Consider the following 27763-nt stretch of genomic DNA (forward strand, 5'->3'; position numbering starts at 1 on the left):
ACTAGAAATAGAAGGGAATTTGGGAACATCTGCAGAGAGATAGCTGCATTGGGAGAGTCTGTAGTTGTTCAGATATAGATATAAAGGATTTATCAGCTTGGGTGTAAGAGAAACAACAGAGAGTCTCTCCTACTATATTATAGATGAGACTAATCAGACATGGAGAGTTAGTGTGTCAATCCATTCTACTCTGACTGAAGATTCTTTCTATCTTTTCTATCTATATCCCAAAAGTAACCCTTATCTTGAATTAACAGAATTTTGCTAAGATTTTTCAACACAACACAACACAACACACACACACAATATACAATACAACACAACACAACACAACACAATATCAGTCCTTTAAACCCGAGGGATTCCAGTTTTTCTCTGTGTGTCTTCCATCGCTCTAGACTTCAACATCCAAGTACTTTGGACTCAGAAATCCAAATAACACTGGTTGTTGCTCTTCCTGCATCCTGAGTCTCCCTCTAGCCAGAGACTGAGCAAACTGGACTCTTTATGAAGCTGTCTGTATGACTTTGGCCTGTGTTCACAAACCCAGAAATAACTTTCCTGAAGATTACTGAAATGAAATCATCTTTCACCTAATTGAGAAAAGCTACACAGGCTGATGCCCAATTTTAAAGAGTAATGTGATGGGGAGGGATGACGATGTGAGTGATTTCTTGACTGTTTTCTTTTACAGTTTGCTGAAATGGAACAAATCAATCCTGTCTTGATTATTTATAAAACCTTAACACCAACGGGCGGGGTGAAGTAATGAAACCAGGCACAAGGAATGTGAAAACTTTCAATTCTAAACTGCTGGCACACAGACACACATTAGTGTCTTGGTGCTTTCAAGCATTGAAGAAATGAGTTATTTTGCCTCCAACGACTGTCGACTGTCAGTGAATTGCAAGCATTTGCACCTAATTGCTCCTTACGATAGCAGGCAATCAGGCGAAGGATCCAGAAAGAGGCCCACAGTTATGACGAACTCTAAACGCACTGATATCTAGACTGAGGGGATTATCTCCTTGTGCCCCAAGGCTGTTAAGTGTTAAAAGAGAGCTGGAGTCACAGTTTCCCCTTGTGGAAATTCTGTGTTTTAACATCCAGTATATGAGGGTGGCTTTCTAATATACTACACACAATGTTCCCATGTTGCTCTCAACTCAAGACACATCAGCGTCTCGGGAAAGAGTTTCTTTAAGTGGCGCTGTCTCCTCTTCCACGCTGCTCACACTTGTCAGACTGCTCACACTTGTGTCTCGTGTCCGGCACAAGAGTGCCCTTTTTATGCCCTGCCTCTGGCCTCTGAAACTCCAACTATGCATATCGCTATCAGTTCTGCAGTTTTCACCACTGGGATAGAAGTTCAGCTGTTCAAGCGACAAGAACTGAGAGATTCTGACTTGGTTGAAAGCTCTTGAGTTAGGAGAAGAAACTCATGAGGCCCATCTGTGACCAGCACATGGAATGTCCTTTGCAGAATTGGGTGAGAACTGACTTCCATAATGATGTTGAATGAGTGACTTGAATCGGAGACTTGAGGTTAAATTGTTTATGTAAAGCATGGCCCTGTAGAATGTTTTTTACTGGGACTGAGGAGGTCTGCTTTGCCTTTATGGAATGAAGCACTCATCAAATACAGTTCTCCCATGGAAGCGCCTAACTTGGTGACTTACAAATTATTTCCAGCTCCCTAAGGGAACGATGGTAGCAACCAAAGACAAGAGAAACATATCTGAATGTCACGAAATCTCTTTACTCCTCTAAATAGTTGTATCTTCTAAAATATCTTTTCCAGGTGGACTCTGGGAGTTTCTGAGTTGTAGTGAGCTGAGACCAATAACATACCTTGGAAGACATAAAATGGGTAGATTTCTCCAAGATGTAAATGCACAAGAAGGAACAAAATCTTTCCCAAGCTTTTAGCAAAACAAATATGGTGAGTCACCCAAAAAATTGAAATGAAGCAACCTGGCAGCCACCTATGTTGCCTGTGAAGAGCACATGCTGTTCAGCCGAGCCATGAGTGGAAAAACGTCACTAATCGTATTTGACCGTTGAGAAAGCATAAAATGTTATTATCCTGCTGTTATTTTTCTTGAAAATAAAATTTAGCATTTTCCAAAATTATAATAGATTAGATTTTCTGGTATAGATTTCTATAGTATTCTTGTAGTTGTTTGCAATATAGAAGGGGCATGTCTACTATAAAATACATAGATACTTAACTAGTAATAGAACGTGGCTGAGAATGGAGGTAACTTTTGCTCTCTCTTCCCTTGAGTTTTCTCCTTCCCTCTCTCCCACCCACTAACACTCATTTATTTTCTATTATCCCCCTTTTAAACTGGTACTATCTTAAGATTTACCAGCTAGCCTAAGGATGAGATAGAACTGAATAAAATATTCACCCCTGGTTCAGTAAGAGTGTGTCATGGCCCAAAAGAGCTGTAGCTTGCTTGATAAGACTATGGACTTAAATATTAATCCTAAAGGGAATGTTGGATAATACATCAGATCTTAAATATGAATACAAATACTTAGAAAATAAAAATAAAAAGTATAGTATTTTTAAACCTTCATACTTTTAATAAATATATCTAATTTAAATTTCATTATGGACACATATTACTGATATACTTTAATAATATTGAATAATATAATTCTGTTTTGTAACTTCCTTCAATTATAGGCACTTCTATCTAACTAGTCACTCAAATTCTGTTATTTAATAGACTATGAAATGACTACTAAAGGAAGGCATTTCTTAGCTCTAGTTAAATTATGCAATGTTTCTCAGTTGACATTTCATTTAAAAACAAAGTTGCATTAGACAATCGGTGAGTTTGCATTTTTCCTTAGGATGCATTTCAACATCTGGAATTACTGAATCAGAAAGGAGTTTAATGTAGAATCTACTGCCAGCTCTCTAAATTCTCCACATGAGAGAAAATGATACTTGTGTTTCTGAGGATGGCTTGTATCATTTAATATGATTTCCAGTTCTGCACATTTTTCTTCAAACAAGGCAATTTCATTATTCTTTAGGACAAAATAAGACTTGACCACATGGGTACACGTGCCATCTTCACCATATTTTGTTAGCAGTTTATCTGGTAATGGGCACCTGAGCTTTTGGCACATAATGCTGTGGTAGCATAGATGTACAGATATTTCTTTGATTGGGGCTATGATATACAACAAATTATACAGCTGGGCCACATACTAATTGCATTATTAATTTTCTATGTGATATCTATACTGATCTATATTTGCTGGGCTAATTTTACACTCCCATAAACAACGCATTAGGATCCATTTCCTCCTCAAGTCTGGTCAACAATGTTATTCTTTTTTCAAGGATAGTCCTTCTGAATGAAGTGAGATAGGACCTCAGTCCAGTTTTAATTTGAATTTCCCTGATGATCAAACATATTGAACATTTTTTTCCGAGAGTTACTTTGTATTTATATTGGATGTGAAAAGTGTTGAGTTAGTTTGACCATTTATTGCTGAGACTATTTGCCATTTGAGTATTTAGTGTGTCATTTGTTTGTGTGTTCTGTGGTTGTTTCATTACACTGATTTCTCTTTTGCTGTTAAGCTTTGAGTAGATGCAATCACATTGGTCAATTCTCACTATTATTTCCTAGGTTACTGGAGCTGTTGTCAGTAATGCACTTCTCATAGCCAGACCTTGAAGACATTATTGCTTTTTGATGAAAATCACCTCATCCATCTCAAGTGTTACATGCAGAACATAAAGGATCTTCCCACATACCCCACGAATACCCTGCCTTTAGTTTTGTTTTGATTTTTATCAGTAGCATTCAGATGACTACATTTCATTAGTTTTAAAACTGCAACATTCAAAGAGATTGTATTTGTTTGTTTGATTTACCCCTTGGGAATAAATATCTCATTTACCTATTTTTAAGTATTACTGTGTACAGAGCCATATTGGGGCAGTCATGCACATGGTCAGAGTTTGACTTTGGTCAAGGTTAACTTCTCCCAGATAGCCAGGATCCTGCTCCACCTAGGGTGGAATGCTCGAAGTAAAGGTTAAGTTCCTTGTTCCTCCAGGTCTAGGAATTCTGAATTAAGCAGGTGACCCACCCAGCTGCCGGAGCAGTCAAGACGAGGACCTCCAAGAGAAGTTAGACAACTTCCACCGGAACTCAGCCTGGAGTCTGGGGGGGAAGGGTTTGCCCAAACTGTTAAAAGGTCTGGCGCCATTAAAGTTTCTGGCTTTGATCAGTGAATATTGTCTTAGCCATACTTCTTTTCGCCCCTTCCCTTCCCTATTTATCCCTCAGCTTCTGTTCCAGAAACCCACTTCGTAATAGCTGCAGGCAGCTATGGAACCCAACATTACTGAGAAAGAAGTCCCATGTAGTTACAAAGAAAAAAAAAACAATGCTGTTGTTAATTCTGATACCTTAACATTGGGTGAACACAGACTTTGTATATTTCTGATCTATTCAAAGATTAGAAGTGGATGAAATGAAAGGCTTCTCTTGGTGTGTACAAGGGCTCTACATTACCACCCACACTTAAATTATGTTTCAGTCTAGAGGAAAGTAAGTCAATTTTTGGATGTTTGTTGATAAAGAAGAAAACCTGTAATTTTTCTAAAACACATTTGAAACCAGAAGGCTGGAGACTGATTAGCATCCAACATTCTATTTGAAAGTCTTGAAAGTCTTTTTGAGAGAGAAAAATAGCCCTTTGCTAAAAGATTGAGAGTTTTTCATATATATAAAATGTATGAAAATGTATGTATATATATTATCATTAATTTCTTGGCTCAAATTTCTTAGGAAAGATGCTCCAATTAATTGCTTACTTTTGAACACACCTCTAAGATCAGGAGCAGAGTGATTCATTTGTACAGTGTTTAAAACACTGATTCTGGTTAAACTCCATTCCCCTCAGTATTCTTTCTTCTGCTCTTTGCCACAGAGTTTTTCACCCCTGAATCTATATCTAGATTCCTCTCCTTCCCATCTTACTTGCTTCTTATTAACCCCAGAGCTTGTTGGGAACTGCTTGAATGGGTAGCTTTGATCCTTCTGGGTTTTTCAAGGTTCTCTTGGATTCTTCCAAACATTGAGCTGACAGGTTTCTGGAAGACAGTCTCTCCCAGAGACACTACAAGCTGCTGGTATCCTGACACCCACAGAAAGGCCTTTGGGTGACCTTGAGAGTGTGGTTGTTTGAGAGCTATATTGAATCCTGTCCTTCATTCTCTGGAAGTGAGTCCAGGAGAGAAGATTTTGAAATATATGATCATTGCTTCCTACATAAAAATGTTCTCAGAAACAAGAAGCTTTAGTAAAATTGTCAGCCACATTAAGATACTTCTAACGCCACAGTCCAACTCTCCCAATTCTCCCAAGGTCTACTTCCTTACTAAAGAAGTTTTTTGTTTGTTTCTGTTTCTGTTTGTTTGTTTGTTTGTTTGTCTTCGGTATACTCTTTCAGGATGAACATCCAAATGCCATAGAGTATTTCTAGGCAGAAGAATTACCAACATCACTGGGTTTGAATGAAGACTAATGTCACTAACATTTACATGGATATTTAAAAGTTCCACTGAGGAAAGAAAATACATGAATGGACAAAGTTAAGCTTCTGGGCTTCTGGAATCAGCTCATGATTTGCCTTGAGTTTTTGAGGACATCATTAAAAGCATTTTTAGGTTTTAGAATTCTTACTTGTAAAATGAGCTAATGTTATCAAGAATTTTCATACTTCCCCAAGGCAGTTAGGACTTGAACAAGATGAAGACAGAACAATTAATTGGAGAGGCAGGAAGAGCTCCATGTGGCTATATGCTTTGAAATTTGGAAAATAACATGTTGGTACTTTTTCAACATGGTAACTTATACAAAGAAAAGTTAACGGTTTGGTGATAAGACATGGGCTGGTAAGAGATTTCATAATTATTTAATTTGGTTAAGCTACAGTAGAGGCTACAAGCACACATCTAAAGTCTGACGATGCCTTCGTGGACTCCTTGCCTCTAGCACAGTGGTGTGTATTATGTCACCTTGTTATCTTCAACCCCATTGAAAACACAGCATGCAGGTTTGTCTCTACCTTTGTGTGGATATATCCATAGGCCTTTCTCATTGCAATGTTTATGAAATGTATTCAACTTAATATATGTGATATATCCATGAGCCTCAGGATACAGCTTCAAATGCTAGAGTACCTGTCTGTTTCATTCAATACACAAAGATGAATAGATGTTAAATTAAAATGATTTTGTGCACTATTCTTGAGGGTTTCTGGTAGTGATGTTTACATTCAAGTTATGAGATATTATTTTCATTAATATAAATTTTCTTGAAAGGTAAACATCATAAAATAGTCATCCCAGACAATGGTAATGTAAAACGTTTGTGTAATTTTCACAGGCAGGCAGCTAGTACAGAACCGGTGTGTTTTACCATCCTAATTATCTACTACAGCATTTTGTCTGCCTCTGAAGACCTATTTTCAGGCAGTGAAATACATTCCTTTTTTTTAGACTGAAATTATCCATGAGGTATATACAACTTTTAAAATGTGACAGCGTTATCATATATAAAATATATGTCCAGGAACAGCACAAGAGAGTTATACAACACTGGAAAATAACTCAATATTTTAAGTTAGTTTATAATTTTCTGCTAGACCACATCCATAGTTATCATTGGCTTTGTACAGCCAAAGGATGGAAAATTAAACACCTCTAATCATTGAGTTTAACTATAGTTGGTAAAATACAAGATATTGCTGCAGATGATAAATCATGGATCATAGAAAAATGATGCTCCATTTTTTAATCATATCTATGCATTTACTAGCTAAATGCCTTTAACAGATTATGTAATTAGTTTTCACTTGTTTTTGCATTGGTAACATGAGAGTCATAGTAATTTGAGACATGAGAAGATTTGGTCAAATGGATGTAGAATACTTAGCAAACTTGAAAAGACTCTATAGTGCATTTCCCTCTGACTATGAGGCATAGATATGTTGGGAATACTGTCACTATAGAATAGAATTCAGTTTCCTTAGGATGCTTGATTTGGTCTTTCACCCAGGAGCTGCTCAAGATGTACTGAACAAAAGAATTATTTAAACCTGGTTAACATAGAAGGAATATATTTAAGTGTTGGATATCACAGTAGGATGACTATAGTTTATAACAGTTTATTATGTTGTTTATAAAATAATAGAAGGCAAGATTTCAGTGACTATCAATACAGAGAAATGATAAATATTTATGATATGGAATGCTAGTTGCTCTTATTCGATCATTACATATTGAACATTGTATGACATAAATGAATGTCATTCTTAAAGACATTCAAATTATATGATAATTTTTAAAATTAAAAATATGAATGCCAACTGATTCTCACCTTCACTGTGGTTCTTAGGTATATGTATTTGGCGGCAGAAGAGGGTGAAATGCTCTAACAAGGAAGTTGAAGAGTCCGAATATTGCCTATAGACACAGGATGGAGATGAAAGTCAGGAATGTCATCTCTGAAATGAGAAATACGGTGGGGAAAGAAAGCAGATAATCTTCAGGTGACATTCTCGGGGAGCCAAAATATAGATTCTCGCTAAAGCTGCTTGACTCAACTTCAGAAGGCATGTCTCATTATATGATTTACAGTCTTCTACAACAGAGCTTATGATCATGGCCAGTTAGCAGAGAGTGAAATGAAAACATCTTACTATGGATAGCTGAGTAGAATAGCAGAAGACAGTGGCCCAAACACAACCTCAGTCTCACAATCTCGAACTATTGTTGCTCTGCCGTGACATATTTTGGTGATACTCAGAACGGTCCCACATTGGCACACTTCATCATCTTTGACAGAAAGAAATGATTTTGCACAAAGCAGAATTTAAATGGTGACTGAATTGCTAAAAAGTGAAGACTTAAAGCACGTATTCTGTTCACCAATGCAGGAGACTATGACACTACAAAATATTTTTATTTTTAAAGTATAGTCAATCCTCATTAGTATTGGATTCTGAGGTTTTTGTTTTTTTTAAACTTTTCTACAGCTAGTGTGTTATTCCAAACTATATATATGTTGTGGTCGTGTTCTATGTGTCTTCCTTAGAGCTCGTAAAATACCATGATTGCAACTCTACATTTTAATTAGGATTTTGCTGGGTAAACTTCTTCCAGCTTCATGCTGAAATATTGTCAAAGGTTTCTGAGCATATGAAACCTATCTTAGGGAAAAATATGAATAATAGATAAGCATCAATCAGGCATCTATGACTACTATTGGTCATAAGTTCTATTTTAATGAGTCAAATAACTTAGTAGTTCAATTAAATAATGTTTTAAAAACACACCCCAGAATCTGGAGTGCTTGACTCCTCAGGCAGTGGCACTGTTTATAAAGATTGTAGAGCTGATATCTGACCTAGCTAAAAATAAGCAGGCTTTGAAAGTTAAATCCACCTTTAGCTATGACAAAATACCTCTGATTCCTTATCCATCAAGATGAGGATCATCTGCCCCATGCTCCACTTGCCATGAACTTGCTCATGCCTTTCTCTTTTATGATGAATGGAAAACACGAGCCAATATAAATTCTTCTTCTGCTAGGTTACATTACCGGGGATTTTATCACAGTCATGAGAAAAGTAACTTCAATAGTTAGCTTTTTAATTACCAATTCCACACATGAATTACCTATCAATTCATGACTCTCAAATGAGGAATTGTCTAGATTAAATTGACCTGTGAGTGTGTGTGTGTGTGTGTGTGTGTGTGTGTGTGTGTGTGCATGCGCACGTGTTGGGGGGTATCTTGATGGATTAACCCTGGGGTGGGAAGATCTGCCCTTGATAGATGGCACTATTCTCTGGGCAAGGTGTGCTGGATTGTATGAGAAGCAGAACATATGCATTAATTCACTGTTCCGCACTCTTTACTGTGGTTGTGAGGTAGTTTCTTGATTTGAGTTCCTGCTGCCTTGACTTCCTCATAGTGGTGGACCAAAACTTGGAATTAAGAGACAAATAAGCCCTAGTCAGTTTGCAATGGTATTTTATCAAAACAGCAGGAAAGAGACCTAAAACAATAATATAGAAAATTGATACTGGGAAATATGGCTCTGGTTGGATATTTGGTCACAGAGGATGGGACAAAGGAAAGTTTTCTTGATAATTTGATCCAAGTTCATAATTTTTCATACATAATTGAGTTAAATATGGCTTAGGATATGTCTCTGAATCTAGATTTGTTTTCTTGGTTGGGACTGTAGGATGCATTTTGCAATGATGAAGGACCTCTATTTGGACTAAATGAAATGCGTGCATTAATAATTTTTGCTCATTTAAAATATTGACTATTATTATGAGTATGCCTTATTTAGACACGTAGGTCAACAAAACTTCCTTCTGTAATATATTTTTCTATATGCTCCACAGACCCTACAGAACTCAATCTTAAATTAGGGCAAATAGGAGAAGTTAGGCTAACTTAGACCAAATTAGGTCATGAAAAGTAATCTGAGTCATGCAAGTAAACTATCCAGAGAAGCATAAAGGTACCTGTGTGACATAAATAATGGTATCAAATTCAACGAACACTTGCACATCTGCTTACTGTAAGACATTTTGCTTTGTGTGCCAATATTCAGCTTCCGAGGTCTATGTTATGGTAACAGTGTTACAATAGCAATTCCATTTTGATTTCCAGTTAAGGCATGATGAGATAATGACAATGCATAGGTATAATCTGTCCTCAATACTCTTCTTTCTCTAATTGTTTTCTTAGCATCTTCTTGTTTGCTCTGAAATGGGTGTGTATATTTTTTGTTAATTTATTTATATCCCAAAACACTGACTCCCTTCTCAGTTTCCCCACACAGAGTTCCTTACTCCATCCCCCCTTCTCCTCTAAGAAGGTAGAGCCCCCCTTTGCTATATTCCCACTCTGACATCAGGTCTTTGCAGGGTTAGGTGAATCCTCGCCCAGTTTGAAGCCAGATAATGTAGCACTATGTGACAGGGGTGAGGGTGGAGGAATAGGACTCAGTCTAGCCCGTGTATGTTCGGGTTAGTAGCTCAGTCTCTGAGAACTGCCAAGAACTATTGGCCATCCAGTAGAGTTCCTATCCCCTTTAGGACCTTCAATCCTTTCCCCAACTCTTCCACAAGAGTCCCTGACCTCTGTCTGATGTTTGGCTGTGGGTATCTGCATCTGTTTCAGTCAGCTGCTGGATGGAGCCTCTTCCAGGACCGTTACGCTAGGCTCCTGTTTGCAAGCATAATAGAGCATCATTAATAATGTCAGGCATGGATTGCTGCTTGCCAGTGGGATGAGTCTTAAGTTGGGCTAGTTATTGGTTAGCCATTCCTTCCATCCAGGCTCTATTTTTGTCCCTGCACTTCTTTTAGACAAGACAATTTTTGGGTGGAAAGTTTTATGGGTGGGTTGGTGTCCTTATCTCTCCTTTGGGGGTCCTGCTTGGGTGCAGAAGGTACCCTCTTCTGGTTTCATGTTCCCAGTGTTAGTCACCTTGACTAAGGTCACCCTCATTGAATCCTGGAAGCTTCCCCCACGCCCTGGAGACTTCCTCCAGGAAGGTCTCTGGAGCTTCCTAGAGATATCCCCTGCCCCCAGCAGCTGCAAGTTTCCATTCATTCTTCATCCCTCTGGCCCTCTCTCCTGTCTCTCCCATACTCATCCTGAATTCTCCAATTCTCCTTCTCACCCCCTCTCCCATCTAGTTCCCTTCCTTACTTTGCCTCCTATGATAACTTTATTCCACCTTCTAAATGAGATTCAAAGCATCCTTGCTTGTGTCTTTCTTCTAATTTAACTTCTTGGGGTTGTTAGTATATCATGGGTATCCTGTACTTTATGGCTAATATACATTTATCAGTGAGTGCACACCATGCTTGTCCTTTTGGATCTAGTTACCCTACCCAGGATGATATTTTTCTAGTTCCGTCCATTTGCTTGCAAAATTCATGATGTCCTTGTTTTTTTATAGCTGAGTAATATTTTGTAAATTAACCACATTTTCTGTATCCATTCTTTGGTTGAGGGACATCTGGGTTGTTTCCAGTTTCTGGCCATTATGAATAAAGCTGCTGTGAACATAATGGAGCATGTGTTCTTTTGGTACAGTGGAACATCTTTTAGGTTTATTTCCCAGGAGTGATATAGCAGAGGAATCTCAAATGGCCACGAAGCACTTAAAGAAATGTTCAATATTCTTAGGCATCATGGAGATACAAGTCAAAATGCCCTGTGATTCTTTTTTTTTTTTTCTGAGACAGGGTTTCTCTGCAATGCCCTGGCTGTCCTGGAACTCACTCTGAAGACCAGGCTGGCCTAGAACTCAGAAATCTGCCTGCCCCTGCCTCCCAAGCGCTGGGACTAAAGGCATGTGCCACCATTGCCCAGCTATGACCTGTGATTCTACTTTACACCAATCAGAATGGTAATCATTACTCAATTGATTGATTTAATAATTATTATTGAGTTATTTATCAATAATTCAAGTGACGGCACATGCTAGTGAGGATATGGAGTAAGGGGAACACTCTTCTATATTGATGGTAGGATTGCAAAATTGTACAACCACTCTGGAAATCAATCTGGTGATTTCTCAGAAAATTGGAAATAGTTCTACCTGCAAAGTGTTTTTTAAAAAAACATCATTTCTGAAAACACAAAGAGTCAGTAAGTAAAATGGTTTATCATTATAGAAATTCATTATCTAAGAATGAAACTCCAGAGTCCAGATTTTAGATCTGAAAGTCAGGACAACGTGATCTGACCCTTAACAATGGAGACACAGTTTCTGTGGCCTCAGAATAACCAACTAATATACTTGTATGCAGATGAAAAGAATAGCTCAGCTCTTAAGTACACTGAAGGACTTGATGCTAAATTTAGATCTGAGTCCTATACTAATGTGAAGTTCTGTTTTACTCTTGCACATTTTCTCAAATAGTATTAATTATCAATTGCTCTTAATCTTCTGAGAAAAAGGGAACAAATATCATGAACATACTGATATCGACTGCTTCTGACATTGTCTTGTTTAGTTGTTAGAGAAAACAATCAAAATGGACAATAAGGGGGGTAAGGAGATATCATTAGAGATTATGCAGCTAGCCAACAGAGCCAGTGTTCTTATACAAGGATGTCAAGCTTCACCCCTTTCACTATTTTACATGGCTTCTTGTTATAAAGTTTTCAGATTTGAAATGTCTCCTAAATATGTAAGTGTTTAAAGTTTAGACCTAAGCCCCTGATTCCTTTGGGAGGTAGAGTCTACTTAAAAGAAATTTGGTCACTGGGGAATGTTCTTGAAACTCAATCTCTCTCTCTCTCTCTCTGTTTCTCTCTGAAGGGTTGAGACATGAGGATCTGCGTATTTTTATAATTCAAAAGGAGTGGAGAAGTAGAGTATATTGTGAAACTCACATAGGAGATGATGATGCTTATAGCAGCTGCTATCAGTGAAGGGCCTGCCCATATCCCTTGATCATGTCATTCAAGACAGCCAGCACCCACTGCTGGCTTCTGTGTGCCTTTGTGTGGACTAATCATGCAACTCTCAGATGGAACTCTTATTGCCTATAGTGAAAGCAGCAAAAGATTGACTGTCTCCATTGCTCTCCCATCTTCCGTGACTTACAACCAATGACCGGTAAGAACTAATGGCTAAATCTAGTTGAGCAGGTGAATTGTGGTTTGGTATTATATACACTAACAGCACAGTTTTTCCTGACACCTTTATATTTAGTTCCTGTGATTTTGTTGATGATAGCTTAGAATGCCACCCTCTAGAAGTCTCCTTCCCTTTTTCCTTTCTCGCTCTCTTACTCGCCTCCCATGTTTGTTTGTTTATATTTGCAAAGGGTTCTGAAGAAAACACACACCTACACCCCTCAAAAAACAGGAAAAGGGGTTGTCTATGTTAACGGTTGAATTGTACCTTAGCAACCAATCTCTCTGCAGCAGCCCGAACACCACCCAGTTTACACTGTATAAAGCAGCCTTTACACACTTTGCAATTCACACCATATCCCTTTACACTACTGTCTAGCCCGTTGCTAACAAAAGCACCGATAGTTCTTCAACTAAATGTAGTGTACTGACTGGCCAGCCACCATGGTCACAGGAAGATCATTGATGTGCCTTATAAAGTCCCTTTCTAGCTCAGGATAGACATCGGTTCTAAACCTGTGAGTTTGTGACCCTTTCACAGGGGTCATCTAGAACCATCAGAAAACACAGATAGTTACAATATGATTTATAACAGTAGCAAAATTACAGTTATGAAGTAACAACAAAAATGAATTTTATGCTTGGGGGGGAGCACCACAACATGAGGAACTGTATTAAAGGATTGATCGCAGCATCATCAGAAAGGTTGGGAGCCACTGGCAGAGAGAATAGTTTATTCAGTACGGAGGGAAGCAGGCTGGGCAATGATTAGAGTACTCCTTCCAGACTGGGAAAGTGGGGTGTGTCAGGAGGGCAGTCTGCTTGGGTTCCCTCCCATTTCCACACTTGCCCATCATATCTAACCTTGATATGATCCATCTTGATCCTTGTCTCTGGGTCTGCTTCTGGGTCAAGAAAACAGAAAGCGTTCAGTTAAACTCCCTCCAAATGCAGCGTGTATTTCTATATGTAAGGTTACCAGAAGTTGTGGAAGGAAATTAAAACATTCCATTTTTCTGCAGAGGGCTGGAATCCTCAGAAAATTAAGGATGTGAGGGTAAGATACCTGTTTGCAGAGCATCTTGTAGGTTATAGGTGGCAAAGAGAGGCTGTATCCTGTCTAGGACCTTTCCTTAAAGGAATGTTTTATGGAATGTGCCGAGTCTGTGCTTAGAGCAGCCTATAGGCAAAACTGCAGCTCCCCACCATCCTCATCCTATGCTGAACTGTGGCCCAACAAATAATTGTTTACTCTTTTTCTTGCTTCCACTCGTCATATTCAATCATTGCCTTCTATGTCTGAATTTTATGACTACATGCTGGAATGCCTTCATAGCACTGTCTTTTATGTTGTTTGTATAGAAACATATGTGATACCTTATTCTTTTGGGTTAGCGGTCTTTCTGCTTCCCCTAATAAATCTCTTCTTTTCTTTTCAAACTAATTTTCGTGTCTTCTATTTAAATTTCAAAATGCTGTTTCTTTTATAAAGTCTAGTCCATTTATAACTTCTCAACTTTATTTTTTCAGTCCATAATTTCTAGAGACACACCAAAACCACAAGCATCTTTGCAATATACTAGGGATAGTCATGTTTTAAAATATCACAAGTGATAATGATTGCCAATATTATAAAAAAAAAAAATCAATCTGTGTTCCTGACTCTGTTTGTATCTCCATTTAAAACCAAGAGTTTAAAAACATTATTTTTTTTTGCCCAGAACTCTATTCCCCATATCTAAAACTGATTTTATTCTTCCTTCTTTCTGATGCCTGAGAGTGTGTATATGAGCAGTACTACCTGGAATCAGTAGGGTATAAAATAGAATAGAAAAGAGGGCACAGAGTTGGAAAGAGGATATTTTGAAAAAGGTACCCTTGGAGAAAATAAATAAAGGTGTTTATGTTCAACATATACCACATAAAAATATGAAATTTTAAAATAATAAAAACATCATTATTTCTTCTTAAAGAAAAAAAATGGAACAGGGTGATTACACTTCCCAGAAGATAAAAAACTAATGTTTTGTGTATACTCTGCCATATCCACTTCCCTTTGAAAAATGTACTAAGAGAAGCAAACTCATCATCTACCTGTCAGGACAATGCGCATGCCTGATTGTAACACGCTTCAGAATTGTCTTGTCGTTGAGCCACTGTATGAGCTGTATTTGTAGCGTGTGGAGTAAGCAGAACCAGGGAAGGCAAGAGAGTCTTCACGTAAGCTATACGCAGGCCAACAGAAGCAACAAAGGATGCCGTCCTACTTAAACAAGATCCAAGCAGCTTTGACAAAGAATGGAAAAGCCATAGATTTGGCATTGGGAACCATCACAGAGGAGACAGAAGAGCTGTAGACCTGTGAAGGAAAGGAGCCCGGTTTCAACACCACAGCGTCCGTCCAGCAGAGTGCAGTGGGCCAGAGCTCAAGAAAAGGAACTGCAATCTGGGAAACACATGAAGGATGATTAGTGAGTGATTTATAATCCTCTTCTTGGCAGCAAGGCAAGTGTTGGGTGAAGAGCGATGTGGAGCAGGAATCTATCTTGTCCTATAGTTATCTGTAACTGTTCTGTTCTTGTGGCTTTTCGATGTCAAGTACAGTCTCAGGCTCCGTAGCCACTTAACTTAGGCTCCAGCCCTCTCCCCTGGGTCAATTAGTTCTGAGACTTGTGTAGGTCAGTGAGCTGTACCTAAGAGAAGCAAAATCTACCCGTTTACCTTAACATCGTACAAATAGTTTTTCTCCATGCAACTAGAGTCGAGATTAACTTTTATGATGAAAGTATCTTTCCCAAAATGTGGTAATTTACATTCCCACTTTCAGTATACGCAAGCAAATGGTCACTTCTTTGTAGGGGAACATTTAAAGAGGAAGAAAACAATAATGAGAACTCAATCCATAGAGTAAAAATGTTGTAAAGCAAGTTTGACAGCTCTCTTTTTCTACTACGTATTTAAATGAGGAAGGGCAGCACAGGAAGGAGGACAAACAAAAGACACCTTGTATACATATGAAAATTTTTTGACTAGAAAAAAGAAACGTTGTCACGGGGGTTTGTGCCTTGGGAAAGCTGGGGAGCAGGGATGGCATAGGGTCTCTCTGCACTTCTATACATGCCATCACGTAGCTCCTTCTCTCACTCTCTTCTTAACTTACTGGAAGTGACAGGCCTTGGACTACGTACAACTCTGGATATATGGGAAGGATGTTCCCCACATGGCAGAAGGGAAATGGTTCAGACGTGTGCATTCCTGAGGCCAGCTGAATAGTGTGGTCTTCCTGGTATGTTTGAATCAAGGTAGCCACAGGGGTGGTGCTGCGGATGGATAATTTAGAATTACCCTATCCAGGCTACGTATGCAGATTAGGCTTTAGGGAGAAATGGCTTCCAGCCATTCTGGCCATCTTTCTGTTGTGGGTTTGTTACATCATCTTTTTAAAAATAACATTCCATCAGATAACTGAAAGGATACAGATTGTTCTGTACAGTACTTAAAATATGTAAGCAAGTAGAATATAGGAAGGTCTCATACCTATGTCACCTAAAATGGGGTATAACTCCTTTATGGTATATCAAACTCTTGATCTTTCTCTATTCATAGTTAAATTTGTATGTATAGCTTTATATCCATATGGTATACCTATTTTATGTCCTGGCTCTTTTTTTTTTTATAAGACAATACTGCAAACGTTTTAGGACATTAATATTGTTTAAATATTTATTATTCAATTTGTGCCTAATAGTTCACTGTATTATTATGAACTGAATTATTTTAAATGTTCATGTTGTTGAATCTTAAGTTTGCCTCCATTATTTCATTACTATGTGTAACAGAGTGATAAACATTCTCTAAAAAAAGTCTTAGCTGTATTTTTCTCAACTTCCAAAACACATACTATTTTCAAGAGGTTTTGTAAATTTTTTAAGTAAATTTTAAGTAAAGGTAACTGGACTAAAGCCCTAAGCAGAAATCTTATTTTTCTCCTGTTCCACATATTCTGTTGATATAGAACCATCATTTGCTTATGGTTTCTATTTTTCTGTTTGTGCAATGATTTAAAACTAATGGTCCTTCTATCAAGAATCCATCGCGATGATTCTTCAACCTCAATGTTTCATCTCAGTTGTTCGTTATCTCAAGTACCAATACCCATTCTTAATATAGAAAACACTGCCACACTGACTGGGCTTCGCCTCTGCATAGCCATCGCTCTGATGCTCAAGTTTCCTTCCACCACTAGGAAGCATCCCGCTTGGGTGCTGAGGCTGCTTCCTGGAATGCAGGCCCCTTTCCCTCAGATCTCCTATTTGATCACAGCTTGGTTCACCTGCTTGTAATAGAACTCCAAAGGTGAGGCTCCCCAGAGCCTCCCGAAGGCTTGCACAGCATGAGTCTCACACCTGCAACACATTTACTTAGAAGTCTAAAAGAAAAACACCCTAACCCACACCCAGGGAGACAGAGATAGAAAAGAGCATGGGTCTGGTTTAAATGTATGAATTATTACTCTTGAAAAGGAAATGAGGAGGAAGCCGGGCTACTGTGCATTCAAGCCTGGGTGAAGGAAGCGGGTTTACAGGGGCAGAGCTGGAAGGCTCTTAAGAGCCTGGGTATCCAGGTCAGTTGTGTGACTTCATGAAAAAGAAGTTTAGCTTTTTGGATGTTCCCCTACCCAACAGCAAATGAAAAATAATATTATCTGGGCCCTTACTGTCACAATATCATCTGTGTAAAGGTAAAATTTCATCCTTGGTGTATTATATCTTAGTCCTTGGAGAAAAAGGAGTTAACACTCCAGCCTAATTCCTAACACAAGAACTCAGATAAATGTGGTGTTGCCTTTGGCTCTAGTCTATGAATGCATGACGGCACGCTAATTTATTGCTGGAACAGAAGCCTCTCCATGACATGAGACTTGCCTCAAAGTGCCATCTCCTTTAAGATATATCCAGCAGGTAGATATCAAACACCCACTCCCCCACTGCTTAACTGGCAATATTCCTACATTCCTCAGTTCTCACATTTGCTTTCCTTGCCCTGCCAGAGCCACAGAACCTAATTTCCCATATTTTCGTTATTAGTATTGCTGTTATTGCCATTGTCATAAGCATGGGTTAGTTGTCCTAATAAAAGTGACAGCCTTTGTGTCCAAGCTGGAGCATGTGTCAGATACAATTAGCCCTGAGTGGGTTTTTGAAGCCACCTTAGCATGTGACCCTAACGGCCACTCTTTAAAATAAGCCTGAGCCTTTTTGCAATTTAAAGTCGAAGAAATTAAAAATGCCAAAATCACACCGCAGTTGAGACTCTTGAGACCCAGGAAGAACTTCAGTTCCTGGGGTTTTTTTTGTTTGTTTGTTTTGTTTGTTTTGTTTTGTTTTGTTTTGTTTTTTGTTTTTTGTTTTTTGTTTTTGTTTTTAACATATAGCAGTTTTGCCTTCTGGAAGATTCTATTCAGTATAGTGAACAGGTTCTCCCTCCCCTTATTATTTAATTCAGCCAGAAATGTGAAATATGTAGTTTTTAATATCTAAAAAGCATTCAGTTTGAGGCTGTGTTCATCTCCCTTTTCTGTTAGAGAATTTAAACTGACCTGGGCTTGGTTGTTGGACTTGACATCCTTGCCATAGCTTGTAAAATGTTGCATGTTTGGAATGGAAATTACCCCGGGAGTGTGACTCTTCACCCAGACATGCCATTGACGATGGAGTCAGGGCTTTGCCCAGTAACCTCTCCTTTTATGTTGCAGAAGAATTCTTTTTGAGAACTTTCTTTTTCATTCACTAGAAATGTGTTCCTTTACATTACTCTGACTTGAAGCGCAACCTCGCCAGGTGAATTCAATTTGTTACTGAGCTGCCCACACCACTACAGTGCCTCCTCTCCCTTTTATTTTTAAAGGGATACTGTTCTTGTGATGGGCTGTTATGACATATTTAAAGGAAAATAATATTTTATTTAAAATACTCTTTAAAACCAAACAAAATGGCATGAATAAATGTAAAATATATGTGTGTTCAAGTCATATAGTTCCTGTGATTCAAGATCTCTGACACAGCTCATGCTGAGAATGCTAAGAACAAAGAGATTAATATCTCAATTTAAATTCTCTTGACATTTTAAAAATCAGTTTTAGCAACACTTGTTTTTCTAGCCAGGTGGTGGTGGCGCACACCTTTACTCCCAGCACTTGGGAGGCAGAGGCAGGCAGATTTCTGAGGTCGAGGCCAGCCTGGTCTACATAGTGAGGTCCAGGACAGCCAGGGCTAAACAGAGAAACACTGTCTGGCAAAACCAAACATAAACAAAAACAAAAAACATTTGTTTCCTAGTCACCTCCACTAATGTTGTTCCTGGTTGACTTCAAGTGTTGCTTGCAACCAGATCTGGCCCTTATGTTCCCAGCTGGGCGCCAACATTTCCAGGAGCCTCAGAGGTTAACAAAAACTGGGTCTCTAGCTAGAGAGTCATTTCAGCATCAAAATTTTAACTAGGACACAACATCAAAGAAATAAAACATAGGAATTCTTAATTAAATAGTGTTGAAGTCCAACATGTTATGTCCTGTTGTCAGAGGGAATGGACTAAAGGGTCATTTGGGCAAGAAAGAGCTAAACGGGCAATGAAAGTCTTTTGCTGACCAGAAAGATTAAAGGTCTTTGAAGCTGAACTGCTACTATTTTCTTTCTACCACGTTAATGTCTCTCTGTTTATTTCATTAGCAGATATCTGATGCTTTTCATTGTCCTCAAACTCCAGTGCCCCAGGTGTTTCCCAGAGTTAAGTGGCCAGGAATGAGCCTTTGGATTAGGGATCAGAACACTAAAGCAGGTGGCCCTGTGAATCACTTTTAATAGTTTTGCAACACACGAGATTAGGATAAGGCCATAGACTGAACCCCCAAAAGGAACAAGAGAACTATAAATGATAGAAAAATTTAACAGTCATGGTGAATTATCATTATCAGCATAGCTACCACACACCAGAGTATCATTTTGGACTATGTTCATTTATCAGTTCAATGAATCCTCACAATAACATTATTACTTCCATTTTCCAGTGAAGGAAATGCTCAAAGATTAAATAACACACTCAAGGGCAGGGCCCCAGATGTGACTCACTCCAGACAAGCCAAACCCTGTATTATCTCACCAGGGCTATCTTATACCATAAATCACAGCAGAAGGCAAACCACACCAGCTGGGAAGATACTCAGTTGGTAAAATACATGCCTTGTAAGCACAAAGACTTAATTTTGCTCCCAGAACCCATGAAAAAAAAGTAATGAAATAATAAAAATACAGGCACAGTAGACCAATATTGTAATCTCATTGTCAAAGATATGAAGAAAGGAAGAACGTGGCCAGTGCAACGGAGCATCCCTACCCCCTCCGCTTGCTTTCTCTTGCATTCTTTCTTGGAAAATACCTGATGAATGATATCTGAGGTTGTCCTCCAAACTCCACAAGCCCGTGGCACATATGAATACCATACACATGAACATTCACACACACGCACACACACACACACACACACACACATACACACACAGAGGCAACATGTGCAAAGTATCATAAGAATTAAACAAGCTGTCTCTCTAAAGGTGGTGGATAATGAACTTACCAACTGCCTCCTGTATGCCACAAAGCATGCCACTATGCATGTGTTCTCCAAACTCTATCACTTAGTGAGATATAAATCATCGTATCATTTTACATTCGGTCTTATCTTTCATGGTGGTTAAGAAAATAAACATATAGCAAATGCTAGCTCCTATTATTCCTACTATTGCTTTCACATGTCTAATGATGGGGCTAGGTCAGTGCTTAGGAGCACTTGGTGCTCTTACACTGGATCATTTCTCTTCCCAGCATTCACCATGAGTAGAGTTGCTCAAAACTGCTGGCAAGGCTAGCTCAAAAGGATCTAGCATCCTCTTCTGGCCTCTCTAGGCACTGTATTCATACACAAAGCACTGCCACCACCACCCCCCTCCACAGACACATGTAATTAAAAATAAAATCTTCAAAAAAGTAGTAAGATTGTAAATATCGATAACTTTCACCAAAAATATTTTCATATTGATGTCCACCTGTGTAATGTTTAAATTGAATATATCAGCATTTCCATGAGTTGACTTATTTTTATGGTGCAAATGTTTAATGCACTGTTTTTGGCAAATTTCAAGTTTATGATGAATTTCCAGTATTTCAATTTGAGAAATTCAGCTATAGTGAACTTGTTGAAGTTTACCCACTGGAAAGATCTGCCTGGCTTGCTCTGTGGCCACAGATCCTCAGGGAGATTGAAAGGCACTTTCAATCCAAAGACTTGGGAAAGCTTCATTGAGAAGGTAGCCCTAGACTCTGACCTTGCAAGATGAACTAGAGTCCCAAGGGCAGGAAGGATGAGGAAGGCCCTCCAATTGTTGCCTGCACTATTTAACCTCACTGAAATCATGTCTATAATTTAGCAAAACTCAAATCTCTCAAGACTTCAGCCTTTAGAACTCTTGCCAAAATAAATCTCAGTCTGGATAAAGAAAAAATGTCTCTGGATTCCTTCAAGACACTCATGTGAAATGTACTGGGATTGCTTGTGTGTTCAGGCTGGGAATGGAGGACGGATGGTAAGCTTGCTGTCCCATATAGAACATGACATCCTTTTCAAAGTGACCACAGATATTTTCAGTGACTCAGTGTTTCCTGCACCTATAGGAAGTCATGGCCCAGCACATTCAGCTCTGCTTTGGAGTGTAGTGAATGAATATCTTCAGCCATGAACCTTCCTGGAGGAAATCATGAAGTTGAACTGTAGCTACTCAGCACTTGGAGTTATACCCACGCACTCACTACAAATCCCCAATCAACAGATCATTTTTGCAATGCCAGTTCACCATGGAAATTTTTAAGGACTAACAACAGCCTGTCTCCCATCAATGAGACAGGCAACCAAGAGAGGTGGAGATAATAGTGAAGGCTGAACCTGCTCTCCTGACACCCAGGCCAGCCTATCTCCCCAGACACAAGCCTGACAGGCACAAATCACTTCCATAGAGGCCGTCCTCAGAGTACCTCCATACCATTGCCCAAAGGAAACCCATAGAGAAATGGGCCTCTGTTTCCTTACATTTGCTTTCTCTATGAGAAAAGTTCTTTGTGCTTCAGCCTGATATGTTCTTAGCTAGTTCATTCATTTATCCATCCACTCAGAGTGTATTTATGAGTTACTTCTTTGGTTTCTATGGTGACAATGTTGAGGAATGGAAACAAACACCTGTACCTAGCAATGCCTGCCTCACAGAGGTGAGATATAAAAGATTATAAGAAAGACAAATAGCTATAACTATGACATTTTGTAAACAACAGCACTATGGAGAAACGAGAGAGAAAGGAAGTTGGCAGGGAAGGAAGGGGTTCCAGTTAGGAGATAGGTAGTCTAGAGACACCACTAAAAATGATGTCTAGGAAAGGGATGCACAAGAAGAGTATTCCTAAGAAGGACAAATGCTGAGATCTGGTGTCCCTGTCATTGGGAGGAACCAAGAGGCTGGTTAGAAAGCAAATTCAGTTATCCAGAGTTATAGACCCATTGATTCTAATGGTGGTTCTTACCATGAAGTTGTATTAGTCAGGGATCTCTAGAGGAAGATAATTGGTAGGATGAATATATATATATATATATATATATATATATATATATATATATATATATGTAAAACAAAGAGTTATTAAATTACCTTGCCCACTATGGATTAGGTTGCCCAATAATGGGTAAATCAGAGATGAGAACCCAATCACAGCTCAGTCCATGAGATTGGATCTCTAAGCAGTACCCATCTATTGATGAAAGCCTGGAGGATTTCTAGAGGACCTTGAATCTTTAGTCCAGACTAGAAAGCTAAAGAAGTTGGACTCCAATATTGGTAGCAGCAGCAGAGGCACTAACAGAGTGGATGCATTCACCATCAGGGAAAGAAGGCAGACAGGTGAAAGCAGCCCTATGTTCTCATCAGAACTCTTTATATTTCCTGTACTCCTACACTGGGGGAGGATCTTCCCCATTCAGACAATCTTTTCAGGAAGTATCCTCAGAGACATGTCCAGATGTGTGTCTCTTAGTCCCAGATCCTATCAAGTTGTCTACAAATGTAATCTTCACAGGAATGTCCCTCTCAAGCACATTGTTGGGTATTTAATTCCCAAGTACCTATGTAAATGATATCCAAGGGTGTGCTTTTGAGGAACAATTAAACTTAGGTGTACTGTGTGGCTAGGAATCCTATGATGGAATTAGTAGCTTTGTAAGAAGATATAGCTAAAGATACAGTTCAATGATACAGAGATTGCCCAGTATTCACAAGAGGCCCGCTTCAGTCCTTGTGTTTTTACTTATGCTAGTTCAGCTGCTGGGAGCTTGAATCAGTAGGATCACATACAGACACACACAGACACACACAGACACACAATCAAAAATAGAAGAGAAAACCAAGTTGATATACTTGTGTCACATCCTATGATGACTTCTGCCATGCCCTGGTGCACAAAGAAGGCTCCCAGCAGACACTGGTGCCAGCAGACACTGGGGCCATGTCTCAGACTCTCCAGCCTCCAGAACCACAAGATAAGTTATTCTCTCTTCTCCTTGAGTTACATGGTCTACAGCAACTGCAAACTGACCCTACGATCCCTATTACCTAGGCATTGGAACTTTTCCTTACCAAGCATCATATGCATGAAATAAAGCCCGTTGTATATCCCAACTGCTACTTGTCCCTTCTAATTCTGAAAAGTGTCAACTCTGGCAAAATGGATCACAGGTAAATCTGGGCTGATAGAGTTAAATACATATCCTGGTTCTCTTAGCACTCAATCCAGGAACCCCTTAGAGGCTGGAAAATAAAACTACATTTCCCAGACTGCCTTATTCTTCCATTTCATAAAGTGAGTTGAGTTTCATAGGTGCACACTTTTCTGTAAGACAGGAGATAGAAGCAAGACATGATGATTAAATAAAGGACAATGAAATTTTCTGGAAATCATGGTGGGGAAAGATGTGAGTTCTTTGATGGTGAGTTAATAGTCTCCTATGACAGGTACATCACTGTCAATGTAAAAACACAATATCACACTTTTATATGTGATAGTTTATTCAAGAGCTGAACATGGGTAGCTATGACCCAGGGACAAAGAATACAGGTTCCCCAGATTCTATGTTCCACCACTGTAACAATGTGTGAAATTTTATAGCGACAGAATGGAAAATATAACAAATGAAAGCACTTTTCATATGTATCAGTGGCAACATCTGGTTGACGGGATAGAGCAGAGCAGGCAACCTCTGTTATAGGCCTCACATACTGGCTAATGTCACTCTGAGCCTTTTGGTTAGTGAACGCATTTGATCTATTAAGTTGATACATTCCAGAAACTTTCAGTGGACAGTCATAAGAGAGGTGGGCAAGGAATGCCTATTAAGGGGGCCCGATTATAATTTGCCTGTAGACCTGCAACATTCCAATCTTTTCATTATTATTAAAATTCTAATTAGCTAATCAGTCTTGTAGAAGTTTCGAGTTTCAATGTAATGTGCAACTTCTTTCCTGGAACTGGTTCACAGGGCAATGAACCCTGCTCTGTGTTTCTCTAGGATGCATTGTTGTGGGCTATGCTCGAGTATCCATGCGCAGTACCTTGGCCCACTGTACGTCTCCAGTGATCTGTTTAAAACTTCCTTCTGATTAAATGAGCCCAAGATGGACAGAGATGCATCCCTCTTAGTTTCCAGATTCAGGGAGGTTGTTAGGGGGACAGAAGGGATTATCAATGCCTCCCTGGGACTTGATAGAAATATATGAAAGATGTTTCTAGAGTACACTGGTCTTAAAATCTGATGTGAGTGTCCAGATTTATTTATAAGGAGGCTCAGAAGTGTAGTGGTTTAGCTGGACACAGGTCCATTCCTGCTAGGAATTCCTGAGAGGAAAAGTAGATATTGGGCACACACTCCTCCCCCCTTTTATTAAAGAGTAGATTCATTTCTCGTGCAATACACCTTGATTACACTTTACCCCTCCCAGTTCTTCCCTACCTCCTCTCCCATCAGGATCCATCACTGTCTCTCATTAGAAGGGAAGAGGTTTCTAAGAAATAGCAACAAAACATGTCAAAATAAAATAGAAGATAAGACAAAAACCATCACGTTTAAGTTGGACAAAGTGAACCATCAGAAGAAAAAGAGCCCTGGGGAAGGAACAAGAATCAGACACACTTGTTCTCCCATAAAAATACTAAGCTGAAAGCTTTAATATATAAACAGAGAACCCGGTGCAGAGTCATGCAAGCCCTATGCTTGCTGCCTTAATCTCTGTGAGCTCCTTTGAGCTTTGCTTACATTGATTTAAAGGGCCTTGTTCTTTTGGTTTTCCCCATTCCCCCTGATGCTTACAATCTTTATGCCTCTTCTTCCAAGAATTCCCTGAGCTCTGAGAGGATAAATTTGATGGAGACGGTCCCTTAGAGCTTTGTGTGCCAAGGTCTCTCTCTCTCTCTCTCTCTCTCTCTCTCTCTCTCTCTCTCTCTCTCTCTCTCTCTCTCTCTCTCCCTCCCTCTCCCTCTCTCTCTCCCTCCCTCCCTCCATCCCTCCATCCATCCTGAATGCCTAGCTGTGGGTCTCTGCATTTGTTCCCATCTGTTGCCACAGGGAACCTTCCTGATGGTAGCTTAATAAGGCATTGATATATGGGCATAGCAGACCATCTTTTGGAGTCATCTTATAGATGTTTGCTTTCTGGATCAGTAGTGTTCGGTTTTACCCTTCATCCTAGGTTATCTAGTCTCTGGCTCTTGGTCACTCAAGCAGTGCTGAGTATGGCTCCATCTCGTGGAGTAGACCTCAAGTCAAATTGGTTAGTTACTCTCTGGGCAGGCATTTTCAGTCTCTCTCACAGATATAACTCAGGCTTTAGATACATAGTCCTAAGCTGCTTTTTAGAAATGTTTACAGAAAATGAGAGGCACACTGTGGGAAAAAATAAAATCTACATGAATGGTTAAATGTCTTTAACAGAATGTTGAGGACCTAAAATATGCCAGAATCTGTTCTAGAACGGGTGAAACCAAGTAGTCAGAGTCCTGCCCTCCAGAGTGTGGCTGCCAAGTATATCACCACAGACTCTGTGTCACTGCAGGCTGACCTTTTAAATACTGGTTATTGTTGATAAAATCTGAGATTCAAAATTTGAAAGGTTAATCTGAAGCTTTCCTTTAGATGTAGGGTGTTGAAATATGGAGTCTGCATTTTGTTGGGGGCATCAAGAATTAGTGACATGCAATGGCTAGCATATGTTAGCAAGAAGGATACCTATCTTAACATCATCCAATGTTACATAGCCTTAGAAATAGGAAATGGAGGGATTAGGGGGAAGCAAACTTACCTAAATCAGTGACGTTTAAAAAGTATAATCACAGATAGAAGGAAGGCAGCAGATTTGAACACTCACTAAGTAAAAGGCCATAGGGAGTTGCAAGTGGCCCATGTTGATGTTGCTCTCAAGTGAAAAGATGACAGGTAGTACCTGAGATAACTTGGGATAAGTAATAGGCCAGCACACAGTGCCATATAAGACTGAAATTTTACCTGATGATAAAAGGAATCACCAAAAAAAAAATGTCAGAGCAAGGATGTGACATTAGAAAAGCCACCAGAAAGAAGGAAACTCTGCACTTGGGACAAGCACACAGAAAGAACATATTAGATGTTAAATAAAGCAACAATTATTATTCCTGGCTCAGATGCATCAGTCTGGAAGCAATGTAGAGCATGGGTATAAGGATGAGAGATAGATGACAAAGAGGATTTAGACAGTTGACAATAGGTATGAAGAGACAAAGAGAAATATCCCACTGAAGGAAGAAAGGAAGGAAGGAAGGAAGGAAGGAAGGAAGGAAGGAAGGAAGGAAGGAAGGAAGGAAGGAAGGAAGGGAACAACTACCACTACTACTACAGCAACAACAAAATCCCAAAACATGTAGAAGACTGGGCAGAAAGAAGGGACTAGATTCAAGCATGGGTGCTTGGAAATACAATGAGGCTATTGACCAAGTAAAGACAGGATGGACAATGGAACTCTGACAGGAAGCAGTGGGTGCCTGTAAGACATTCAGGTGATCACAGACTCTCACGGCCTACTTCTACATTCTAATCCAAAACAGAGAGCATGCCTGTTTTAAGTGATTAACCCAAACTTTCAGGATCTGAGCAGGGCAGGCTTCCATGTGGAACATCACTGCAGCCTCGCTGTCTTCTTACCACCCAGGGTTATTTTTTCATGAACTTTGAAATCTCAGCTAATGCGTCGGAGGAAGGAGAATGTTTGACTTGGGCCCCTTTCAAGAGAGAGCATCACAGGAAGTCACTCGCCAAAACCATGTCTACGGGTTTTATTTTTGCCTCTAATCAGGAATGGGAGCTGAGAGAGAAGAATCAGGCTGGTCTCTTGCCTTAATGACTGGGCACAAGCTTGCCTCAGGCACTGGCTCCGTGTTCCTGCACAGATCTTTGTAATTAAGAGGTGAGCAAGGTGCAGTATCTCAAGGACAGACTGTCTGCATTGGGATTCCACAGGAGGCCTGTACGATGGGACGTATCCTTGACAGCTCAAATCTTGTGGCGGAAGATAACTAGTGAATGCTGAGAAGATTTGGAAATTAAATGTTTCTTGTTAAATTCTGTTTTGCTTGCAGCCCATTTATTTTTAGGGTCAAGAAAATTGCTTTCAGACCTCCTGCTTGCTGCAATGTGATATTTCCTAGCCCTGCACTGTGACCTGTTAAGCTTGACTCAAAGCTCAGGGGGTAGCAAATAGTCCTGTTTCCTCTAGATTACTAGAGAGTGAAGTGGAGCCCAGAGGAAAGGGGTGGAGAGATGAGTTTTTGTGTTCCTTTATTTTTGCTTGTTTGTTTTGTACACATCTGATACTTACTCAAGCCCCGTGTAGCTCAGTGATTTCTCTTTAGAAATACCGATAAGCTG

The sequence above is a fragment of the Apodemus sylvaticus genome, chromosome 12 (assembly GCF_947179515.1).
Source record: "Apodemus sylvaticus chromosome 12, mApoSyl1.1, whole genome shotgun sequence".
NCBI classification, from domain to species: Eukaryota; Metazoa; Chordata; class Mammalia; order Rodentia; family Muridae; genus Apodemus; species Apodemus sylvaticus.